The sequence below is a fragment of the Elaeis guineensis genome, chromosome 8 (assembly GCF_000442705.2).
Source record: "Elaeis guineensis isolate ETL-2024a chromosome 8, EG11, whole genome shotgun sequence".
In the NCBI taxonomy this organism is placed as follows: Eukaryota; Viridiplantae; Streptophyta; class Magnoliopsida; order Arecales; family Arecaceae; genus Elaeis; species Elaeis guineensis.
In genome coordinates, this window is record NC_026000.2 from 78,816,154 (window position 1) to 78,839,807 (window position 23,654).

Genomic DNA, 23,654 nt, shown 5'->3' on the forward strand with positions numbered 1-23,654 from the left:
CATTTCATAAATAGATCAGCACATTTCATAAATAGAAATCCTATTGCTAATTACATAACAGAAAATAACTCAATCAAAATAAATCATGAATATTGCTTTAGATCTAATCTAACACATTTATTATAAATTTTACAATTAAACCTTTACAATTAAATCTTTTCGCTGCTTCATCTGCATGGGATATAATTACAGCGGTACCCCTACCGCCATAGGAGACCCCATCGAATGGAAGGAGAGGGTCTTTCAACCCTACTTTTCTCCTATGATCGGACGACCATGGCAATCAACCCAATTAGATTACTTGCTACTTGGATCAAGTATATCTAAGTATACCAATTTCAAAATTTAAATTTTAAATTTTAAATTTTAAATTTCAAATTTCAAACAAATTTCAAATTTCCAATTTTTGAATTTCAAATTTTGAATTTTAAGTTTGAAATTTCAATCAAATTTCAAATTTCAAATTTCAAATTTTTAAATTTTGAATTTTGAATTTTAAATTTCAAAATTTAAATTTTAAATTTTAAATTTCAAATTTTTAAATTTTGAATTTCGAACAACTTTCAAAATTCAAATTTTAAATTTTGAATTTCAAATTTTAAATTTAAACTTTTAGATTACAACTTAATCTATGCATGCAAATATATATATCATATCTTAGAACCCGCTCTGATACCATTTGTGACGAAATTTAAGTGAAGGGGTAAAATGATAATTTTAAAACTTTTTCAAAATTACTATTTTATAGTGGAAATAATTAATTAATCTAATTAATTAACATATATTTATCTACACTAGGATCTAAATATGATATACAACATGCATGCATTTAAATTTGAAATTCAAATTGGAACAGTAAATAATTTACTGTTCTGTGTTCAGAACACAATACCTTTATACGGGTAGTCGATCTCCACAATCTGATCACTGTCGGGAGGCTCTGATCACTGCAACACAGCCACACAACATGTCTGACCTCTGCGGATCATTCACACGAGGCTCCTGGTCTGATCAGCTCCTCACAAGTGCTAGCTCGTTATAGACCCCTTCACTGGCTGATGCTGATCAAACTCTTTCGATCGTTGTCTGTCGATTCCATGGATGCTCTGGATTGTCAGTAAATATGCTTGAGAGGTAGATGATTCTCTTCCTTAAATTTGGTGGGCTCATGACACTCGTAGCTCACTAACTCACTTCCCGAACCCCAGGCTGTAACCCTAGGGAACACACTGAAAACCCTGCACCCAATTTCTTTCTTTTCTTTCTTTTTCTCTCGGAAGGTTTTGGACCTTCACCTCATGCACAAGGCTTCCTCATGCCCCACTTTCTTTCTCAAAATTTTTCTATGCACGCCCCATCCTTCTCCTCTTTTTAAAACAACATCGAATGTGTCTTATCCGTGTGAGAAGATAAAGACAAGTGGTTACACATTTGAATTCAAATCAAATTTGAATTCAAATGCAAACCAACTCATCCCTATCCACTTGGGCGTGAGAAGAGAAGGTGTGAGGCTGCATTGTGGGTAGAAAGGTTTCATGAGAAACTCTTTCTCATGAGAGATATGGGGCACTAAAGTGGATAGGGTCATGAAGGTGCAAGAGATAAGTTATCCATTCAAATTCAAACACGCTTTGAATTTGAATGGATAACTAATCAATTTTATCCAAAGATTGATGCAAAAGAGTGGGTGTGAGAAGGGGTTTGCATGAGAGAAAATTCACAAGAAGTTTCTTCTCATGAATTCAAATGGGCGCAGAGATATGAAGTGGCGCAGGGATTCAAATTCAAATGGTGGTTTAATCTTAATTGAACCAACCTAATCAAAATAGGCTAAGCACAATTAGACTAAATTAAACCCAACTTAATTAGACTTAATTAGGCTCAATAAAATTCTAATCAAATTAGGAATTGATTAAGCCCAACCCCTGATCAAATCAGGGACCAAACCATCTCGATGATTAGGTCAACTCTTAACCTAATCGGGTTAAACCCAACTGAATCCAATTCAATTGGACTTCATCCAAAAATAATTACTCAATCAAATTGAGTTAATTAGTGATCAAATCACTAATTAAACCTCTCATAAATACTGAGTCCAAATCGGATGGACAATCGGGTATCAAAGTCCATCGATATGAAACCTTGATCGAAGAGTCCCAAACCAGTGGGACTCTTGACCCCGGTACCCAAAATGTGTGGGACTCATGATCAAAGAATCCTGATTCTCGATCATAGAGTCTCAGACACCTAGGACTCATAGTCCATAAATATTAAGACTCTTCATCAGCCATCAGATCAGATAGGAACCTCTAATGTGTGTGACCCCGTAGGTTTGAACCTAAGCCGGTAGCAGAGGAACCAATTCCTGTACTAATCAAAGTGACCATCTAGCAATGGTACCCGACATTTGGATAGATTGAATAGTCACAATCGCAGCACTCAGAACCTACGTGAATATGGTTACTGTATTATTCATCCCTTTTGACCCCTGTGTTTAAGATGACTCAGGGTTAAACTGTCAACCCTGATTAGATCATCCGAGTCATACTCAACTCAATCAGTCCTGTGACTCCTCACTAGGACTACCTTGGCCAAGATTTTGCTAAATTGAAATATGACTGTACACAGCTCCTGAACTGGAGTGGTCAATCCCATCTTGACACACGCACCGATAAGTCAAGTACTTGACTACACCCAGCAGCCTTCCATCACTGAATTAGAAATTCAGGTAGTCCAGTGCCTAAGTGTAGTGAGTTGCTTGCAAGTCACCATGGCGGTCTCAGGTCGGAGGGATAGTTATACCCATATCCCATCGGAGTAATTCTTGACAGCAAAAATAGCTCCGAAGTCGATCACGTTCAGTGTAGATGTACACTTACATCTCACCTGTATGCCATACCAGTGTCTCCACACTCCTTGGTTAAGAGGACAATCAACCTATATGACATACAATGATCTATGCTCGATAAATATTGTTGTCCTTGATAACAATGTATCATTTGGTCGCGAACAGGTTTAAGGACTAAACGACAAATCCTCTTTTGTCGAGTCTAAATAGTCCTAAGGACTTCACCACAACACAGGAGTTCATTAGAAGATGACAATTTGTGATGAAAAATATTAAAATAACTTTTATTTATTTATGATTTATGTACTAATACAACAAAGAGCACAACCGTCAACAGGCTGACGATTGACTTTGAGACACTATTCCCAACAAACCTACCCTTAGATGTACATGGATTGGCCAACCAAAGTTGGACTTGTGTGCAGTCTAAGTGGATGTTGGGAATAGTGTCCCAAAGCCAATCGTCAGCCTGTTGACGGTTGTACTCTTTGTTGTATTAGTACATAAATTATAAATAAATAAAAATTATTTTGATATTTTTCATCACAAATTATCATCTTCTAATGAACTCCTGTGTTGTGGTGAAGTCCTTAGGACTATTTAGACTCGACAAAGGAGGATTTGTCGTTTAGTCCTTAAATCTGTTCATGACCAAATGATACGTTATTACCAAGGACAACAATATTTATCGAGCATAGGTCGTTGTGCGCCATATAGGTTGGTTGTCCTCTTAACCAAGGAGTGTGGAGACAATGGAATGGCATACAGGTGAGATGTAAGGGTATATCTGCACTGAACGTGACCGACTCTAGAGCTATTTCTGCTGTCAAGATTTGCTACGATGGGATATGGATATTGATGGTGCAAAAATCCGTCTGCATCGGAGAAGCTGGAGTCGAGGGAGTTGCAGTCACCGCCGGGACCTGCAAAGGAAGTCTAAATCGGAGTTGGGGGTGCTCCGGCAAGACTCTCCAACGCTCAAGTCAGTTCTCTGCCTCAACAAGAATGGAGTGCTCGAACGAAAATTTTAGCAAATTTTTGAGATAGAAAATGAGAGCTTAAAGAATAACGTATCTGGGGTCCCCTTTTTATAGGCGAAGGGTGTAATAGACTGATAGCGACGTTTGTAACCGTCTGATAGTGGGCCGTTCGGAGCCAAGAGGAGTTTGTTATGGAGAGTAGTGGAGTGGAATCGTGGCCATCACTGTGACCTGCCATGTGGAGTCTGTTGTGGGGAGTGAAGTGGCATCCGTTGTCGCGACTTGCCAGAGGGTGGAGGAGCCGCGCGGTATCCATCACAGGAAGTGGAGCAGAGTCGTGGCCATTACTGTGGCCTGCCAGAGAGTGATGGAGCTACGCGGAATCCGTCGTAGGAAGTGGAGCAGAGCCGTGGCCATTACTATGGCCTGCCAGGGAGTAATGGAGCCGCACGGGATCCGTCGCAGGAAGTGGAGCAGAGTTGTGGCCGTTACTGTGGCCTGCCAGGGGGTCCAGGCCTGTCGGTCGAAGTTTGGTTGAGGTGCCTGGCGGAGAGAGGTAGCTATCCATCAGAGAGGAGCTTGGATGCTACAAATCCTGTTGGGTGCCTTGGGCATTAAGGCGGCAGGTGAGGACCACTTGCCGTAGGAGCTCGGTCAGAGGCTTTCTGCAAACGCAGTCCGATTTTGCACAGACTTCGACAGAGGGCCGACCGACGGTGGATGTCGGATGGTGCTGGAGAGGTTCGTCCGCAATGAAAGCTCGAATGAAGGCTTACGGTGGGAATCCGGCACGGGCCGCTCATGGTAGAAATTTGAAGTAGATCGTTTGTAGCAAAAACTCGAGGTGGGTCGCTTGCGGTAGGAGCTCGGAGTCCGACTCTCGTAGGAGTTCGGGGTGAGGTCTACCTGCAACAGGAGTTCAGGATGAAAGTCCAGCTCCCATAAGAGCCCGGACGAAGTCTACCTGCAGTCAGAGTCGGAGATGAAGTCTGGCTCCCGTAGGAGTCCGGATGAAGTCTTCCTGCAGTCGGAGTCGGGGATGAAGTCTGGCTCCCGTAGGAGTCCGGATGAAGTCTTCCTTCAGTTGAAGTCGGGGATGAAGTCCGGCTCCCGTAGGAGTCCGGATGAAGTCTTCCTTCAGTTGAAGTCGGGGACGAAGTCCGGCTCCCGTAGGAGTCTGGATGAAGTCTTCCTTCAGTTGAAGTCGGGGATGAAGTCCGGCTCCTGTAGGAGTCCACCCATCGTGGAGAATCCGGCCTACACTGGTGGGAGTTTATTCGTCGGCAAAACTTGGGAATGTTGCGGAGGCTCGACCGTCGGAGAGGTTCGGGAAGATGTCGTCGAAGGTCGAACATCGGTAGAACCCCTGGGGGTCACTCCTGACACGAACTTCGGCTGGGGGGGTATTTTATACCCAACACCAGTCCTCCTACTTCCGAGTTCGAGTTTCAAATGAAGAAAGTATAGAGAAATTTTCATAGCCGAAGTTGTCCTCTTGAATCCTATGCATGATCGCCCTCAGATATTCTGGCATTTAATGTGTGCGTGCCAGAGTCTTTTTCCAATTAGGGCAATCCGAAGGGTCCTTTCTGAATTTCCATCGGAGCGTAGTCCCAAGCGCCACACCATAATGGTCCCGCCAGTGGTCAGCCCTACGCCGTGGTGAGTGGGACACGTGGCGGGCATTGGTTGACCTAGGGATATCTGCCACCATAACTGTGCCAGGCTCCGTCACTTATTTAAGCCCCCTCCTTCCCTCCGGGGACTTCATCTCGCCTGAGAGTCAACGCCTTTCTTTTGCCTGAGAGTTTAGCCACCCCATCGGTGCCCTTTTCGACTCTGGACATTCTTCACACCAATCTTCGCCAACTCCGTCGGCTCCCCGCCGCCTTCAGTCTTTCGAGCCCTTTCGGGGGGTTCTCCCATCGGGGCTTCTGCCCCGGAGGCCAATCTCGAGAGGATGTTGCGGATCAAGAGGAGTAGGAGGGGGAAGATAGTGGTCTGCGAGTTCAGCGGCTGCCGAACCGTCACTAAAGGTTCCCACCGCCTCAAAGGGGGCTCGAGGGAGAATTCCTTCAACAACAGGGATTTAATAACGAAACCAACTGGTGAGCGCGTTCCACCTGAGAATTTTGGAGTAGTTGAACGAGGTGACACCAGTCAAGGGGGTAGAGTTGTCATCATAAGCTATGGCGGGTCTCTTGACGTCATCAGGGTCGAGGGACCAGAGGCGGTCGGCACTGACGGTGGGGCAGTAGAACTTGTTGCGGAGATGGTGGAAGTAGCGCATGCCGACCTTGCCGAAGTACCTAGGATGGTGGTCGTCGTGGAGCACACGATGGTGGTGCATGCCTCCGGTGTCATCGCGGCCTCCGAGATACTTTCGGTTCTTCCTGATGCAGGTCATCGTCGTCGCTGCCGTCGCCGTCGCTGTCCTTTGAATTCTATCCCCCCCTTTTCCCCCTAGGATTGGGGTTTCGACAATGGAGCAGAACGAGGCGGGGGGCGAGAGCCGAGGGGTTTATTACGCGCACTGAAAAATACTACTGAAAAGGATGGAACTGGAAGGAGAAGTCGAGAGCTTGAAGTGGTCCCTAACGCGTTCCTTTCGAGTCTTGTAGTAATGTTCTTTTTCCTCAGCCCTCAGGGTCTTGTAACGTACATCTTGTTAATCGAGAATGAGAAGGAGATTTTGTTACCTTGTCTGCATTTTGCGTCAAATTATCGCCTGTCAAACTTCTTTCATTCACCATTGTTATTGTTGTATTCCCCTCCTCTTTTCCTTTTTGTCTGCTTTCTCTCTTCTTCCCCCCCTTTTTTTTTCTTTTTTTTTATCGATGTCGTCCAGAGGTTACTGGTCGTTGCCGCATCGGCTCGCTTTTTCAGTCATCTTTCTTCTTCAGCCTTAAGGGCTCTGTAATGCATATTTAGTAAATAACATGAGAAGGAAATTTTTCGCTACCTCTTTTACTCACGTGTTGAATTGTCGTTTGACGAGCTTCCTTCGGCTTTTGCCTTGTTCGATATCGATGCCATTCGGAGGTACCTGATCACCGTCGCATTGATCCATCCTTCTGTTTATGGCCACTGATTTGTCCGGGACCACTCGAGTTTGACGCCTCCTTTCAGAGTTTGAGCTCAGAGATCTAAGCTTCTCGTCGTCCTGAGGAAGCCATCTTGTCCTTGACCTACGTTGAGAGCTCTTTTGGAGACCGGAGATTTCGATGAGAACCTCCATCCTCGCCGAGATAAGGTCCCCTGTATTTTTAATGTGATTTGTTTTCCATTTGTCGCTGATGTAGTTCATCGATTTCCTTTTTAACTCCTTCCTCCTTTTTTTTCTTTTCTCGAGTGAGGGTTTTCCCCCTGCTCTTAGTGGGGTCTCGGAAGCGCAGAGGGGTCGCTGGGGAGGTTCTCTTTTTCTTATCCGATCTTGAATGACCAGACCTTAATTGGTGTCGGGAAGAGGTTCTTCCCCTATTTCTGACATAATCGATTTTAGCTCAGGTTAGGACGAGGTCCTCCTCTTGTCTCTAACAGGGCTATGGGGGCACATATGGGTGTTGTGGGGCCTCTCCCCCCATCCGATCTAAGTGTAACTGGGCTTTCGACCTTGCTCATGTTAGGGCGAGGCTCTCCTCCTGTTCCTAACAGGGCCGTGGGGGCACATCTGGGCATTGCAGGGCCTCTCCCCCCATCCGGTCTAAAGGTAACCGGACCTTCGACTTTGCTCAAGTTAGGGCGAGGTTCTCCTTCTGTCCCTAACAGGACCGTGGGGGCACATCTGGGCGTTGCAGGGCCTCTCCCCCCATCCGGTCTAAGGGTAACTGGGCCTTCGACTTTGCTCAAGTTAGGGCGAGGTTCTCCTCCTGTCCCTAACAGGGCCGTGGGGGCACATGTGGGCGTTGCAGAGCCTCTCCCCCCATCCGGTCTAAGGATAACCGAGCCTTCGACTTTGCTCAAGTTAGGATGAGGTTCTCCTCCTGCTCCTGACATGGTTTGTTTTGACTGTCCTGTCGATATAGGCTCGTGCCAAGAGAGAAGACATGTGGATATGAAATTTTTATTTAAAATAAAGTTATCGATAATACATTCGTAAGTTTTTTGAGCTCCATGGTCGCGGGAGGTCTGCTCCTTTGAGCTCCTTGAGGTAATAAGTTTTGGGCCGGACTACTTCTTTGACTTCGTATGGGCCTTCCCAATTTGGGGCAAGCTTCCATCGATCCTGAGGTTGCGAGACAGTGGCTCGTCGAAGTACTAGATCTCCTGCTCTAAAGACTTTATTTTTGACCCGAGAATTATAATAGCGGGCGACTTTCTGTTTGTAGGCTGCCATCCGAACTTGGGCTACCTCCCATTTTTCTTCCAGCAAGTCGAGGTTGGCTTTAAGACCTTGCGAATTGTGATGTTCATTGAATGCCACAACTCATGCCGACGGGAGCTTGAGCTCAATTGGGATAACAGCCTCCATTCCGAAGGCTAAAGTGAAGGGGGTCTCCCCTGTGGGCAGTCTTTGGGTAGTTCGGTATGCCCACAACACATGATAAAGTTCGTCTGCCCAAGTTCCCTTCACTTTTTCGAGCCTTGTCTTGATCCCTTGCAGCAGAGTTCTGTTGGTCACTTCAGCTTCGCCGTTCGCCTGAGGATGGGCTACCGATATGAAGTTGTGGGAGATGTTCAAGTCTTCACAAAATTAGGTGAATCTCACTCCAGCAAATTGCCATCCATTATCAGTAATTAAGTTTCTCGACAGGCCGAACCTGCAAACGATTGACTTCCAGACGAAGTCCTGCACTTTAGCTTCTGTGATTTTTGCCTGTGGTTCGGCTTCGACCCACTTGCTGAAATAGTCAATCGCTACCAGGAGGAACTTCCTCTGCCCCGATGCCATGGGAAAGGGTCCAAGGATATCCATCCCCCATTGCGCAAACGGCCATGGGGCACTCAAGGGTGTAAGCTCGATGGCGGGCTGTCTCTGGATGTTGGCATATCTCTGACATCGGTCACACTTTCTGACGTATTCAATTGAGTCACGATGCATTGTCGGCCAGTAATATCCTTGGCGGAGCAACTTGTGGGATAAGGATCTAGCCCCCAGATGGCTTCCGCAGATTCCTTCATGCACCTCCTACAAGGTGTAGTCAGCTTTTGAAGGTCGGAGACATTTTAAAAGGGGCAAAGAGTATGATCTCTTGTACAACTTGTCCTCATAGAGGATGTATCGGGAGGCTTGATTTCTGAGCTTCCAAGCTTCTTTTGCATCATGAGAGAGAACCCCATCTATAAGATATGCCACCAGTGGGTCAATCCAACTGGGCTCATGGTCAATTTCTATCACGGGCCGTGATTCTTTCGTACTTGGGCACTTCAGAACTTCAAAGAGAACACCCTAGGGTAATTCAGCCAGAGCCAACGTAGTCAGCTTGGAGAGAAGATCGACCCTGGTATTTTCCATCCTTGAAATCTGCCTGATGTTGAAGCTACTAAAGGTGGGGACGAGCTCCTTTACCTTTTCAAGATACTTAGCCATGCTGTCCTCCCGTGCTTCGTAGTTTTCGCTGACTTGTCCCACTACCAGTTGAGAGTCGCTATGACCTTGGAGCCGATCTACTCCCAATTCTTTGGCGATCCTCAATCCTGCGATCAGAGCTTCATATTCCGCTCCATTGTTTGTTGCGGGAAACTCGAAGGGCAGAGTGTACTCCGTGATGATTCCCTCAGGACTTATCAAGATCAGGCCCGCGACTGTGCCCGACATGTTGGAAGATCCATCCATGTAGAGGGCCCAAAAGCAACCAGGGGGGTCTGCTTCTTCTTCAGGGGAGTTCGGTCAGGGCTCCAGGCCGTTAATTTCACCCTGTCCAGGTTCGGCCTTCTCCGAGATAGTGCACTCTACTATAAAATCTGCCAATATCTGGGCTTTCACTGCCAGTCTAGGTCGATAGTTGATGTCAAATTCTGTGAGCTCGATCGCCCATTTTGCCATCCTCCCAGAGGCATCTGTCCGGTGTAGAATCACCTTGATCGGCTGGTCGGTGAGCAACGTTACGATGTGCCCTTGAAAGTAGGGTCGGAGCCTCTGGGCTGCAATCAATAGGGCGTAAGTTAGTTTCTCTAATTTAGTATACTTGGTTTCGACGTCTCTCAATGCACGACTGATGTAGTAGATCGATCGTTGAATTTTTGCTTCTTCTTTGACAAGGACTGCTATGAGAGCCATAGGGGAGACCGTCAGGTATAAAAATAGCTCCTCTCCAGGCTCGGGCTTCGCCAACAATGGAGGCGAGCTGAGGTAGCTCCTTTGCTCTTCGAACGCCTGTTGGCACTCAGTGGTCCAACAGAAGTTCTTCGACTTCTTGAGGGTTTGGAAGAAGGGTAAGTACCGTTCGGCCGACCTCGCAACGAAGCGATTCAGGGCTGCTACCCTCCCTATAAGGCGCTGAACCTCTTTTATCGACTTCAGGGTGGCCATCTCCTGGATGGTGCAAATTTTCTCTGGATTGACTTCAATCCCGCACCCTGATACCATGAAGCCCAGGAACTTCTCCGAGGTCACTCCGAAAGTATATTTAGTCAGGTTCAGCTTCATCTTATATTTTCAGAGGGCGCCGAAGGTCTCCTCGAGGTCGGCGACGTGGTTCATGGAAGATTTGCTTTTCACGAGTATGTCATCCACGTAGACCTCCATATTGTGGCCGATCTGCTCCTTGAAAATTTTGTTCACCAGCCACTGATAGGTCGCACCTGCATTTTTGAGGCCGAAAGGCATGACCCTGTAACAGAAAAGGCCATGGTTAGTAATGAAAGCAGTCTTTTCTTCATCTTCTAGCACCATCCTGATTTGATTATAGTCGGAGAATGAGTCCATAAAGGTGAGAAGCTCATGACCCAAGGTTGCATCCACCAGTTGATCAATTCTGGGCAGAGGGTAGCTATCCTTTGGGCAGGCTTTATTCAGCTTTTTGAAGTCTATACACATCCTCCACTTGTCGTTTGCCTTTTTGACTAGGACGACGTTGGAAATCTAGTTAGGATAATTGACTTCTCTAATGAATCTGGCTTTCAGGAGTTTGTCCACTTCCTTGGCTATCGCTTTCTGCCTCTCCGGTGCATGACCTCAAATTTTTTCTTTCGTCGGTCGATGCTTTGGATCGACGACCAGATGGTGTTCCATGACTTCTGTGTCAATCCTCAGTAAAGGTTATGGATTCCTCAATCCTCTGTTGCTTGGGAGGTCCGACCAATATGCCGGTTGCTCCCTGTCGGGATTCTCCCGAGATGGTGATGGCGAAATCCATCAGAAGCTGATCATCTGACCGCTCCACGTCGACTGCTGTTGCCGGAGGAGGAGGAGCCTGGGAGATCGGAGACGCGGTCGGGGCTTGTGGAGCCCATCGAGATCTGGTCATGAAGGCCGTTGGCCGCTTGAAAGATACCCTTCGGGGAGGCATCAGGCAGAGGCTGGGCAGAAAACTGGAGGAGAAGATATCGGAGAAGATGATCGGAGGCGGTCCCGTTGAGCGCTCCTTTAAGAACAAGGGTACTATGAAGACACAGCCCCTTCCTCTAGCGCCAATCCTATTTGTGCAAAAATCCACCTGAGTCGGAGAAGCTGGAGTCGAGGGAGTCGCGGTCGCCGCCGGGACCTGCAAAGGAAGTCTAAACCGGAGTTGGGGGTGCTCCGGCAAGACCCTCCGACGTTCAAGTCAGTTCTCTACCTCAACAAGAATGGAGTGCTCGAACAGAAATTTTTGCAGAATTTTGAGATAGAAAATGAGAGCTTAAAGAATAACATATCTGGGATCCCCTTTTTATAGGTGGAGGGTGCAATAGACTGATAGCGACGTTTGTAACCATCTGATAGTGGGCCATTCGGAGCCAGGAGGAGTTTGTTATGGAGAGTAGTGGAGTGGAATCGTGGCCATCGCTGTGACCTGCCACGTAGAGTTTGTTGTGGGGAGTGAAGCGGCGTCCGTTGTCGCGACTTGCCAGAGGGTGGAGGAGCCATGCAGTATCCGTCGCAAGAAGTGGAGCAGAGTCGTGGCCATTACTGTGGCCTGCCAGGGAGTGATGGAGCCATGTGGAATCCATCGTAGGAAGTGGAGTAGAGCCGTGGCCGTTACTATGGCCTGCCAGGGAGTAATGGAGCCGCACGGGATCTATTGCAGGAAGTGGAGCAGAGTCATGGCCGTTACTGTGGCCTGCCAGGGGGTCCAAACTTGTCGGCCGAAGTTCGGTTGAGGTGCCTGGCGGAGAGAGGTAGCTATCCATCTGAGAGGAGCTCGGATGCTGCAAATCCTGTTGGGTGCCTTGGGCGTTAAGGCGGCAGGCGAGGACCACTTGCCGTAGGAGCTCGGTCAGAGGCTTTCTGCAAACGCAGTCCAATTTTGCGCAGACTTCGACAGATGGCCGACCGACGGTGGATGTCGGATGGCACTGGAGAGGTTCATCCGCAATGGAAGCTTGGATGAAGGCTTATGGTGGGAATCCGGCATGGGCCGCTCGTGGTAGAAATTTGAAGTAGATCGTTTGTAGCGGAAACTCGGGGTGGGTCTCTTGCGGTAGGAGCTCGGAGTCTGGCCCTTGTAGGAGTTCGGGGTGAGGTCTACCTGCAACAGGAGTTCAGGGCGGAAGTCCGGCTCCCGTAAGAGCCCGGACGAAGTCTACCTGCAGTCGGAGTCGGGGATGAAGTCCGTTTCCCATAGGAGTCCGGACGAAGTCTACCTGCAGTTGGAGTCGGGGACGAAGTCCGGCTCCCGTAGGAGTCCGGATGAAGTCTTCCTGCAGTCAGAGTCGGGGATGAAGTCCAGCTCCCGTAGGAGTCTAGATGAAGTCTTCCTTCAGTTTAAGTCGGGGATGAAATCTGACTCCCGTAGGAGTCCGGATGAAGTCTTCCTGCAGTTGAAGTCGGGGACGAAGTCCGACTCCCGTAGGAGTCTGGATGAAGTCTTCCTTCAGTTGAAGTCGGGGATGAAGTTTGGCTCCCGTAGGAGTCCAGATGAAGTCTTCCTTCAGTTGAAGTCGGGGATGAAATCTGACTCCCGTAGGAGTCCGCCCATCATGGAGAATCGAGCCTACACTGGTGGGAGTTTATTCATCGACAGAACTTGGGAACGTTGCGGAGGCTCGACCGTCGGAGAGGTTCGGGAAGATGTCGCCGAAGGTCGGACGTCGGCAGAACCCCTAGAGGGTCACTCCTGACACGAACTTCAGCTGGGGGGGTATTTTATACTTAACAGATATAAATATCCCTCCGACCTGAGACCGTCACGGTGACTTGCAAGCAACTCACTGCACTTAGGCACTGGACTACCTGAATTTCTAATTCAGTGACGGAAGGCTGCTGGGTGTAGTCAAGTACTTGACTTATCGGTGCATGTGTCAAGATGGGATTGACCACTGCAGTTCAGAAACTGTGTACAGTCATGTTTCAATTTAGCAAAATCTTGGCCAGGGTAGTCCTAGTAAGAAGTCACAGGACTGTTTGAGTTGAACACGACTTGGATGATCTAATCAGGGTTGACAATTTAACCTTGAGTCATCCTAAACACAGGGGTCAAAAGGGATGAATTATATAGTAACCATATTCACGTAGGTTCTGAGTGTTGTGATTGCAACTATTTGACCTATCCAGACATCGGGTACCATTGCTAGATGGTCACTTCAATTAGTACAGGAATTGGTTCCTGTGCTACCGGCTTAGGTTCGAACCTACGGGGTCACACACATTAGAGGTTTTTATCTAATCTGATGGCTGATGATGTGTCCTAATATTCATGGACTATGAGTCTTACGTGTCTGGGACTCTGTGATCGAGAATCAGGATTCTCTGATCACAAGTCCCACACATTTTGAGTACCGGGGTCAAGAGTCCCACCGGTTTGGGACTCTTCGATCAAGGTTTCATATTGATGAACTTTGATACCCGATTGTCCATTGGATTTGGACTCAATATTTATGAGAGGTTTTATTAGTGATTTGATCACTAATTAACTCAATTTAATTGATTAATTATTTTTTGGATCAAGTCCAATTGAATTGGATTCATTGGGTTTGACCTGATTAGGTTAAGAGTTGACCTAATCGTCGAGATGGTTTGGTCCCTGATTTATCAGGAGTTGGGCTTAGTCAATTTTTGATTTGATTAAAATTTTATTGAGCCTAATTAAGCCTAATTAAGTTGGATTTAACTTAGTCTAATTGTGCTTAACCTATTTTGATTAGGTTGGTTCAATTTGGATGAAACCATCTTTTGAATTTAACTCCCTGCGCCACCTCACAAATCTGTGCCCATTTGAATTCACGAGAAGGAACTTCTCATGCATTTTTCCTCACGCAAAGGCCTTCTCACACCCCACTTTTGTGTGCCTTATGGGTGGATAAGGATGATTGGTTGGTCATTCAAATTCAAAAGAAAGTTTGAATTTGAATGAGCAACCAATCCTTGCGCCATATCCTTATCTTCTTTAGTGCCCCATATTTTATACGAGAAAATATTTCTCATGAAAACACTCCATGCACAAATGAAGCCACGCCCCTTCTCTTCTCACACCCAAGTGGATAGGGATGAGTTGGTTTTCATTTGAATTCAAATTTGATTTGAATTCAAATGTGTAACCACTTGTCTTTATCCTCTCATGCGGATAAGACATGTTTTTAACTGTTTTAAAAGAGATAGAGAGGTGGGGCATGCGTAGAAAAATTTTGATAGAGAAAGTGGGGCATGAGGAACTCTTGTACGTGAGTGGGAAGTCTAAAACTTCCGAGAGAAAAAGAAAGAAAAGAAAGAAAATTGGGCGCAGGATTTTCAGTGTGTTCCCTAAGGTTTCAGCCTGGGGTTCGGGAAGTGAGAAGGTGAGCTACGAGTGTTGTGAGCCCACCAAATTTTAGGAAGATCTTCAACATCCTCTCAAGCATGTCTGCTGATGATCTAGAGCATCCAAAGACTCGACAGACATCGATCAAAGGAGTTCGATCAGCATCGGCCGTCGAAAGGGCTCTACAACGAGCTAGCACCCGTAAGGAGCCGATCAGATCGGGAGCCTCGTGTGGACGATCCACAGAGGCCAGACGTGCTGTGTGGCTACATCATGATGATCAGACTTTCTCGACGATGATCAAATTATGGTGATCTACTACCTGCACAAAGGTATTGTGTTCTGAACACATTACAGTAAAGTGTTTACTGTTCAAATTTAAATTTCAAATTTAAATGCATGCATACTGGATATCATATTTAGATCCTAGTATAGGGTAAATACATGTTAATTAATTAGATTAATTATTATTTTTCACCATAAAATCATAATTTTGAAAAAGTTTTAAAATTACCATTTTACCCCTGCACTAAATTTCGCTTCAGTGGATTCCAGTACCCACTAAGAAATTAGGGTAACTCCTCGAATTGGAGGTAGAGGCTACCAATTCGAATAAAATAGTAGGAGAAACCTTTTGATTAAAGTTCAAATCTTTAGGTTTAATGAATCAATTACTAATTAGGTTATAGTTTTTCTTTGTGCAGATATGGCCACTTTCCTATCACTCCGATCATTGTTGGATAATGAAAAGTTGGTGGGATCCAACTTCGGTAGCTGATTTCAAAAGTTGAAGATAGTCCTAGAGCATGAATGGATCCTATATGTGATAACAGATCCTGCACCTGAGGAGCCAGCTACAAATGCACGTGAAACAGTCAGAGACACTTACCAAAAGTGGCTCAGTGATCAGACCATGGTGTGCTGCATCATGCTGGCTGCCATGAGCGATGAGTTCAATCATAGATTTGAGACGGCTCAGCCAAAGGATATGCTTCATGTGTTGGAGGATGCCTTTGGCATACCCGATGATGTGGAGACGCACAAGACTAGTTGTGCCATCTTCAACGCCAAAATACGGGATGGTGCCTTTGTCATTGATCATGTATTGTACATGATCGAGCTGATGGAGCGTTTGAGCAACCTCGGCTTTCTCTTGCATGAGCAGCATAGGAAAGATGCAATACTGAACTCGCTGCCCAAGTCTTATCTCCCATTCCTCACTCATTATAGAATGACAAAGCCTGAAGTAAATTACCATGGGTTATTGGGGTTGCTTCAGAACTTTGAGAAGGATCACCAACTCCACAAGGAGTCGGTGAACTTAGTGGAAGATTCATCTTCTGGTTCTCGACTTTTTGAGAAAGAAAAGAAGAACAAGAAGAAGAAAGTGAAGAAGGTGCAAGTTCAGGCTGGGACATCAGTGCAGGGCCAGACCAGAAAGATCAAGCTCGATAAGAGGCAAGCACCCTAGATTAGATAGTGTATCAGATATCTACTTATGGCATTGTAGGCTAGGTCATATAAACAAGAACAGGATAAACAGGTTGACTCAAGAGAAAATCTTTGAAGTCAGTGATTGTGAATTACTTCCAATCTGTGAGTCTTATCTTCTTGGTAAAATGACCAAGTCACCTTTTACTGAAAAAGGTAAGAGAGCTACTGAGCTCTTGGACCTAGTACATACTGATGTATGCGGGCCCATGAGCACAAGTGCTAAAGATGGATATTTCTACTTCATCACTTTCACAGATGATCTATCCAGATATGGATATGTCTATCTGATGAAACATAAGTTAGATTCATTTAAAATGTTCAAACGATTCTGAAGTGAAGTAGAAAAACAAACTGGGAAGAGTATTAAAACTCTTCGATCTGACTGAGGAGGAGAATACCTTTCTGTTGAGTTTTTCACATATCTAGGAGAGAATGAGATTCTCTCCCAATGGACTCCTCCAAGAATACCATAGCATAATGGTGTGTCTGAAAAGAGAAATCAGACTCTGTTAGACATGATTCAATCCATGATGGATTTTGCCAGCTTGCCGATATCCTTTTGGGGATATGCACTTGAATCGACCTGTTATCTATTAAATAGGGTTCCAAGTAAATCTGTAATTAAGACTCCATATGAGATATGGATAGGGCGTAAGCCAGCACTTTCACACCTTAGGATCTGGGGATGCCCGGTCTATGTCAAATGGTTAGTTATAGATAAACTCAGACCTAGGTCTGACAAATGCACATTCATAGGATACCCCAAAGAGACCAAAGGATATTTTTTCTATCATGTTGATGAACAAAAGGTGTTCGTCAACCTTAAGGCAATCTTTTTAGAAAAGTAGTTCCTTGGTGAAGGAACCGTTGCCTCTAAGGTTGAACTTGATGAAGTTCAACAGGTAGAAGGACTGACACCAATAGCTGAACCTGAGTCGAATTTGATTAGATTAGATTCTGATCCCAATATACCTGCACCATTAAGGTGATCCGGTAGAGTATCTGTCAGCCGGACAGATACTACGGTTTCTTGATCCGAAATGGGGATCCCATCGAACTTGATGAGAACGATGTGGATCTGATCAGCTATATGGATGCAATGCAGAGATCTGATTTTGAGAAATGGCTTGAAGTCATGAAATCCAAAATAGAGTCCATGAAGGTCAATGATGTATGGACATTGATTGACCCATCTGAAGGGGTTAAACCCATTGGGTGTAAATGGGTCTTCAAAAGAGGGACGCAGATGGAAAGGTGGAGACCTATAAAGCCCATCTAGTTGCCAAGAGATATCGTCAACATTATGGTATTGACTATAACGAGACGTTCTCCCCTGTGGCAATGCTCAAATCCATTCAGATAATGCTTGCAATAGCTGCCCATCTGGATTATGAGATCTGGCAGATGGATGTAAAGATAGCTTTTCTAAATGAAGAGCTGACTGAAGAGGTGTATATGATACAACCTGAGAGGTTTACATCCACAGATGAGTCCCAGGTGTGCAAGCTTCAGAGATCCATTTATGGATTGAAGCAAGTTTCTCGGAGTTGGAACATGTATTTTGATAAGATGATCAAAACGTATGGCTTCGTTAAAAATGAAAAAGAGTTCTACATCTATAAATGGACAAATAGTCTGTTGTGGTATTTCTTGTCTTGTACGTGGATGACATTCTCTTAGTCAGGAATGACATCCCTGCACTACAGGGAATAAAAGTTTGGTTGTCATCGCAGTTCTCCATGAAGGACTTGGGTGAAGCATCCTACATCCTAGGGATGAAGATTTATTGGGATAGATCTAAAAGAATGCTTGAGTTATCCCAGTCCACGTACATAGATACTGTGCTGAAGAGGTTCAGCATGAAGAATTTCAAGAAGGGCTATCTACTGATAGGCCATGAAATTTCTCTCTCTAAGAAGGATTGTTCGACAATTTTTGAAGAGAGAGAGTGTATGAGTAGAGTCCCATATGCTTCGATCGTGGGATCTATAATATACGTCATGACATGTACAAGGTTAGATATGGCATACTCACTAAGAGTAGTGAGTAGATACCAATCTGATCCTAGAGAAAATCATTGGAAAGTGGTTAAAGCCATCCTTAAGTATTTGAGAAATACTAAGGGCCAATGGTTGGTTTATGGTGAGTCAGATCTGAAACTTGTGGTATTCACAGACTCCAACTTTCAATCTGACCATGATGACAGGAGAAGCATGTCGGGTTATATCTTTACTCTGAATGGTGGAGCCATTTGCTGGAAGAGTTTCAAGCAGCATACTATGGCAGACTCTGTTTGTGAGACGAAGTACATCGCAGCATCGGATGTCGCGAAGGAAGCTGTGTGACTAAAAAAATTCATCACTGAGCTTGGAGTAGCATCCTCCTCGATGGTCCAGTCCTGCTCTACTGCGACAGCACTGGTGCCATTGCTCAGGTGAAGGAACCCAAAGCACACCAGCGGATGAAGCACATTTTGCACCGCCTCCACCTGATCTGAGAGATCGTGGATCGAGGTGACGTCGACCTTCAGAAGATTGATAGAAAGAAGAACCTGGCCGACCCCTTCACCAAAGCCCTGGCAATAAAGGAGTTTGACAACCACAAGTCAAAGATGGGTATTAGATACTGTGCCGAGTGGCTTTAAGACAAGTGAGAGTTGTTAGAAAATATATCCCAAAAATCAATCATCAACCTGTTGATGGTTAAGAAACTTTGTATTGTAATTAATTTATTAATAAATAAAATATATTTTTAGTATTTTCATCACAAGTTTTCATCTTCTAATGAACTTTGTTGTTATGATGAAGTCCTTGGGACTATTTAGGTTCGATAAAGAGAGGATTTATCAATTAGTCCTTAAAATTGTTCACGATCAAATGATAGGCTGTTAATAAGGACGACAGCTTCTATCGAGCATAGGTCGCTATAGGCCATATGGGTTGGTTGTCCTCTTAACTAAAGAGTATAAAGACACTGGTATGACATACAGGTGAGATATAAGGGTACATCATCATTGAATGTGACCAACTCCAGAGCATTCTGCTATCGAGAATGTCTTTGATAGGATATAGGTATAAGTATCTCTTAGACCTAAGATCACCTCAGTGACTTGCAAGCAACTCACTGTGCTTTGGTACTAGACTAACCAAAATTTTAATTCAGTGATGGAAGGCTTCTGGGCACAGTCAAGTACTTGTGAAGTCAGAGTTGATCAAGATGGGATTGACCACTCCAAGAGTTGGAGAAGAATGAGTCACTGTATTTCAATTTAGCAAAACCTTGGCCAGGATAATCCATCAGATGGATTTGATATTTTGAAATACAATGTGGACAACCTGATCAAAGTTGAGAGTTGAACTCTGAGATATTCTATGAGTATTTTGGTCAAGGAGATGAATTATATAGAAACTATATCTGCATGGGTTCTAAGGATGTTATTCTACACATTTGACCTATCCGACTGTCGGGTACCATTACTTGATGATCACTTCGATTGGTATAAAAATTTATTCTTATGCTACTGACTTAGGTTCGGACCTATAAGATCACACACATTAGAGTTCATGATCTGATCGGATGGTTGATCAATGATTAAGAATCGTTCTAGGGTTAAACGATCAATACGATTGATATTTAACCTAGTGCAAATATTACAGGAGGATCGATTGGCAATTTGATTGCTAATTGACTTAATTTTATTAAGCAAATAGGCTGAGATTAAGTCTAATTGAATATGATTTAATTAGATTTAGTTTGGGCTTGATTGGATCAAGTCCAACTGGTTTATTAGATAAGCCAAGTGCAAGAAAAAACTAGTCCTAGTTCAATTAGGACTTGGATCAACTTAATTTCTAATTTGATTAAAAAATTAACCCTAATTTAAATCTAATTTAATCTGATTAAATTAGGTTCTTAATTGGGTTAAGACTTATTTTAATTGGATTGATTTAGTTTTGGTTTGATTTGGTTTGAGAAACTAGATTGGAACAAGACATAGATTGAATCCTAGTAAGATTAGGACTCCACCTTATACCAATTTAGCCCCCATGCCCACTCTCTCTTATCCCACACCCACTCTCTCTTATTTTGTGTGACAAATATTCTCTCCTATGTCTTCATGCTGTGGGAAAATTCAGTGCCGGGGTAAAATGATAATTTTAAAACTTTTTTAAAATTATAATTTTATAATAGAAAAATATTAATTAATCTAATTAATTAATATAAATTTATCCTACACTAGGATCTAAATATGATATATAGCATGCATGCATTTAAAATTAAATTTTAAATTCAAACAGTAAACACTTTACTGTAATGTGTTCAAAACACAATACCTTTGTGCGGGTAGTAGATCGCCGCAATCTGATCACCGTCGGGAGAGTCTGATCATCACAACGTAGTCGCACAGTATGTTCGGTCTCTACAGATCATCCACACGAAGCTTCCGATCTGATCGACTCCTCACGAGTGCTAGCTCGTTGTAGAGCCCTTTTGACGGTCGATGCTGATCGAACTCCTTCGATCGATGTCTGTCGATTCTTCAGATGCTCTAGATCATCAACAGACGTGCTTGAAAGGATGTTGAAGATTTTTTCAAAATTTTGTTGGCTCACGACACTCGTAGCTCACTTTCTCACTTCCCGAACCCCAGGCTAAAACTCTAGTGAACTCACTGGAAACCTTGCACCCACTTTTCTTTCTTTTCTTTCTTTTTTTTTTGGAAGGATATAGACTTCCTTCTCATGCACAAGACTTCTCACGCCCCAAATTTTTTTTTCAAAAATCTGCTTCTTGCATGCCCCACTCTTCTCCTCCTTTTATAACAATGTCAAACGTTGTCACGCCCCCGACCCGAGATTGTGAATCGAGGGTCATGGCAACTGCCGCATACTTATAGAATATTTTTCCCATAAGCATTGCAAGGCATCTCATTCATGTTATCTTCACAAATAGTTAAATAAATTTTTCTTTATTCAATAATCAAACCTTGGTTCAAATAACAAATCAAAACTAAGTGTTCAAAAGAAAGTAACTGTCTGACAATTCAATACTAAACAAAACTAAAGGTCTTGAATCAATTCTGAGAAAATCCTAAATCAATGAGTTAACTCCATCTCTAATCGCTCTCCCAACCGAAATCCCGCATCAGGCTAATTTTCTGGATCTGTAAGAAAAACATAAAACTTATCATGAGCTAAATAGCCCAGTAAGCAGTGTATACCTTTAACCGAATAATCAGGCAAATAATACTATGCATAACAAATCAATATGTAATTTCATGAAATCATAATCATACTGTCAATCATATATAAAAGTCAATTCATCATAATTTCCAATTATGCTTTTCTTCTTAAATTCATCAATTTCTTAAATTCTTCTTACCAACCATGACTATGACCACATTATCCCTGTGGCAGGGTCATAATACCGCGTATCTGCTTGCGGTGGGCTGCGAATCATCTGGCAGCCAAGTCCTTTGGAACCGCTGGTCTAACTGGCGATTTTGTCGCTGGTCTATCTGGCGACATGTCGCTGGTCTTACTGACGACATAAATCCTCAGGACAGTCAATTGCCAACGTATATGCCCCCGTTGGCGGGGTCCTCAACACAGTCAGGTTGTCAATTCTTATTGTTTCTTATATCATAATTCTTCATAAATCATGTTTCATATTCTAATTTCGATAATAAAACATATAATCATGTAGTATCGAAATCAATCAATATAATGCATCATGAAATCAATATATTCAATCATGCTTCATCATAACATTTCAAATAAGATATTTTCATAACAAAAATACCATTCATCCAATTCATGCATCGTTTCACAAATCATGTCGGAAGAATACACTATAATTTGCCGATGAATCTAGAAAAGGTGAAACATTACTTACCTCTTTCATCTTAGATTTTTAGACTTCGTTAGAAGAATCAGCTAATCCTATTTAATATCAAATCATTATCAAATTCTATTCCATAAATATAACAAGATTAAATCATAAGGAAAGAGGACTGTTGTCCGGATTGTGTCGAACCATCCAGATACCAGGACAAATTCAGGATCTCTGATCTGAGGATCAGATTCAAGTGACTTGATCAAGAAATCGTGAGACACAGATCGAATTAAAGTCAAGATCAATCAATAGGGTTCTTTAATAATAAATTTGAAAGATCTTTGATACGATCAGATGAGGTTGACATACAGCACGGATATCAAAGCAACTTCAGATCATCTTGTTAGAGTCAATATGAGCTTCTAAAAGATAAAGACATGACTCGATACAGGATTCATAGATCTTTTTTAGAGAGAGAAAGTTGGTCATGAGAGAGAAAGTAGAGAGAGAAAGTGGAGAGAGAATCTTCGTATCCTTTAAAAATGACAATCATGATTGAGATCATCAGAGGTTATATCAGGATGACTTAATATGGATTAACCATAATCGATATTATCAATTTCGAAGAAGGATCGGATCAGGATCTAGTCTACTGCACGAATTTCGAAGCAGTCTCAGATCATCATATTTTTATCTCAAGTTTACCCTAGGGTCTGTGATGCAATCAGAGAGAGAATGACCCTAGAAAGACGAAATCCATAAAAAGAGATAAAAGGTCTAGAGAGAGAAAATAGGAAGAAAATCTAGAGAAAGAAAATGAAGAGAGAAAGAGAGAGAAGAGAGAGAAAGAGGGAGAAAGAAGGGAGAGAGGAAATTTTTCTCTTTTCTTATATATTTTTTTTTTAATTTTTTTTTCTATTTTGTATTTTCTTTTCTTTTCTTTTTCTTTTTCCTTTTTCTTTTTCTTTTTCTTTTTCCTTTTCTTTTTCTTTTTCTTTTTCTTTTTCTTTTTTTTTTTCCCCGTAGCCTTCTTTGGCCGGAACAGGGGAGGACTAGCAGGACGTTGCCCGTGGTCCGGCGGGCTGTGGCGGCACGACCGGTGGTCCGGCAGTGGCGACCGACGGCGATGGAGCCGGAGATGGCCGGCGGCGAGGATCGGCCAGTGGGAAATTAGAAAAAAAATGGAAAAACAGGGGACCGCCCCTTTCCTTGAATTTTCTCCGATCATTGGCCAATCACCGGCGGCCATGACCTTCGGAGAAGATAGGTAGAGGGTTGGGGGTCCAAACCTAGGGGTGCGGCGCCATGGACGGCGGCGCTGGTGGCCGGAAAAGGGAGGGAGATGGCTCGGCCGAACAGAGCAAAACATGATCTTGGATCTTTGTGGATTTTCTGACGAACCCGACGGCCGGCGAGGGTGCACGAAGCCATGAGAAGGAGGGGAAGGAAGAGAGGAAGGAGGGCCGGGGCTTACCTTCGACTTCGGTGAGGTTTCCGGCGAGAAATCGCGGCGAGCACAGGTCAAGGGGTCACGGCTTCAAACGGGAAAATCGGAGAAAAATCTCCGGCAATCGGCGGCGACTGAAGGGTCTACCCATAGAGGAGAGGGGAAGGGTTCTTATAGAGCTCGTCCTAGGGTCTTTCAATGGCCCTAGGACTTCGATTCTTGATTGGAGAAGA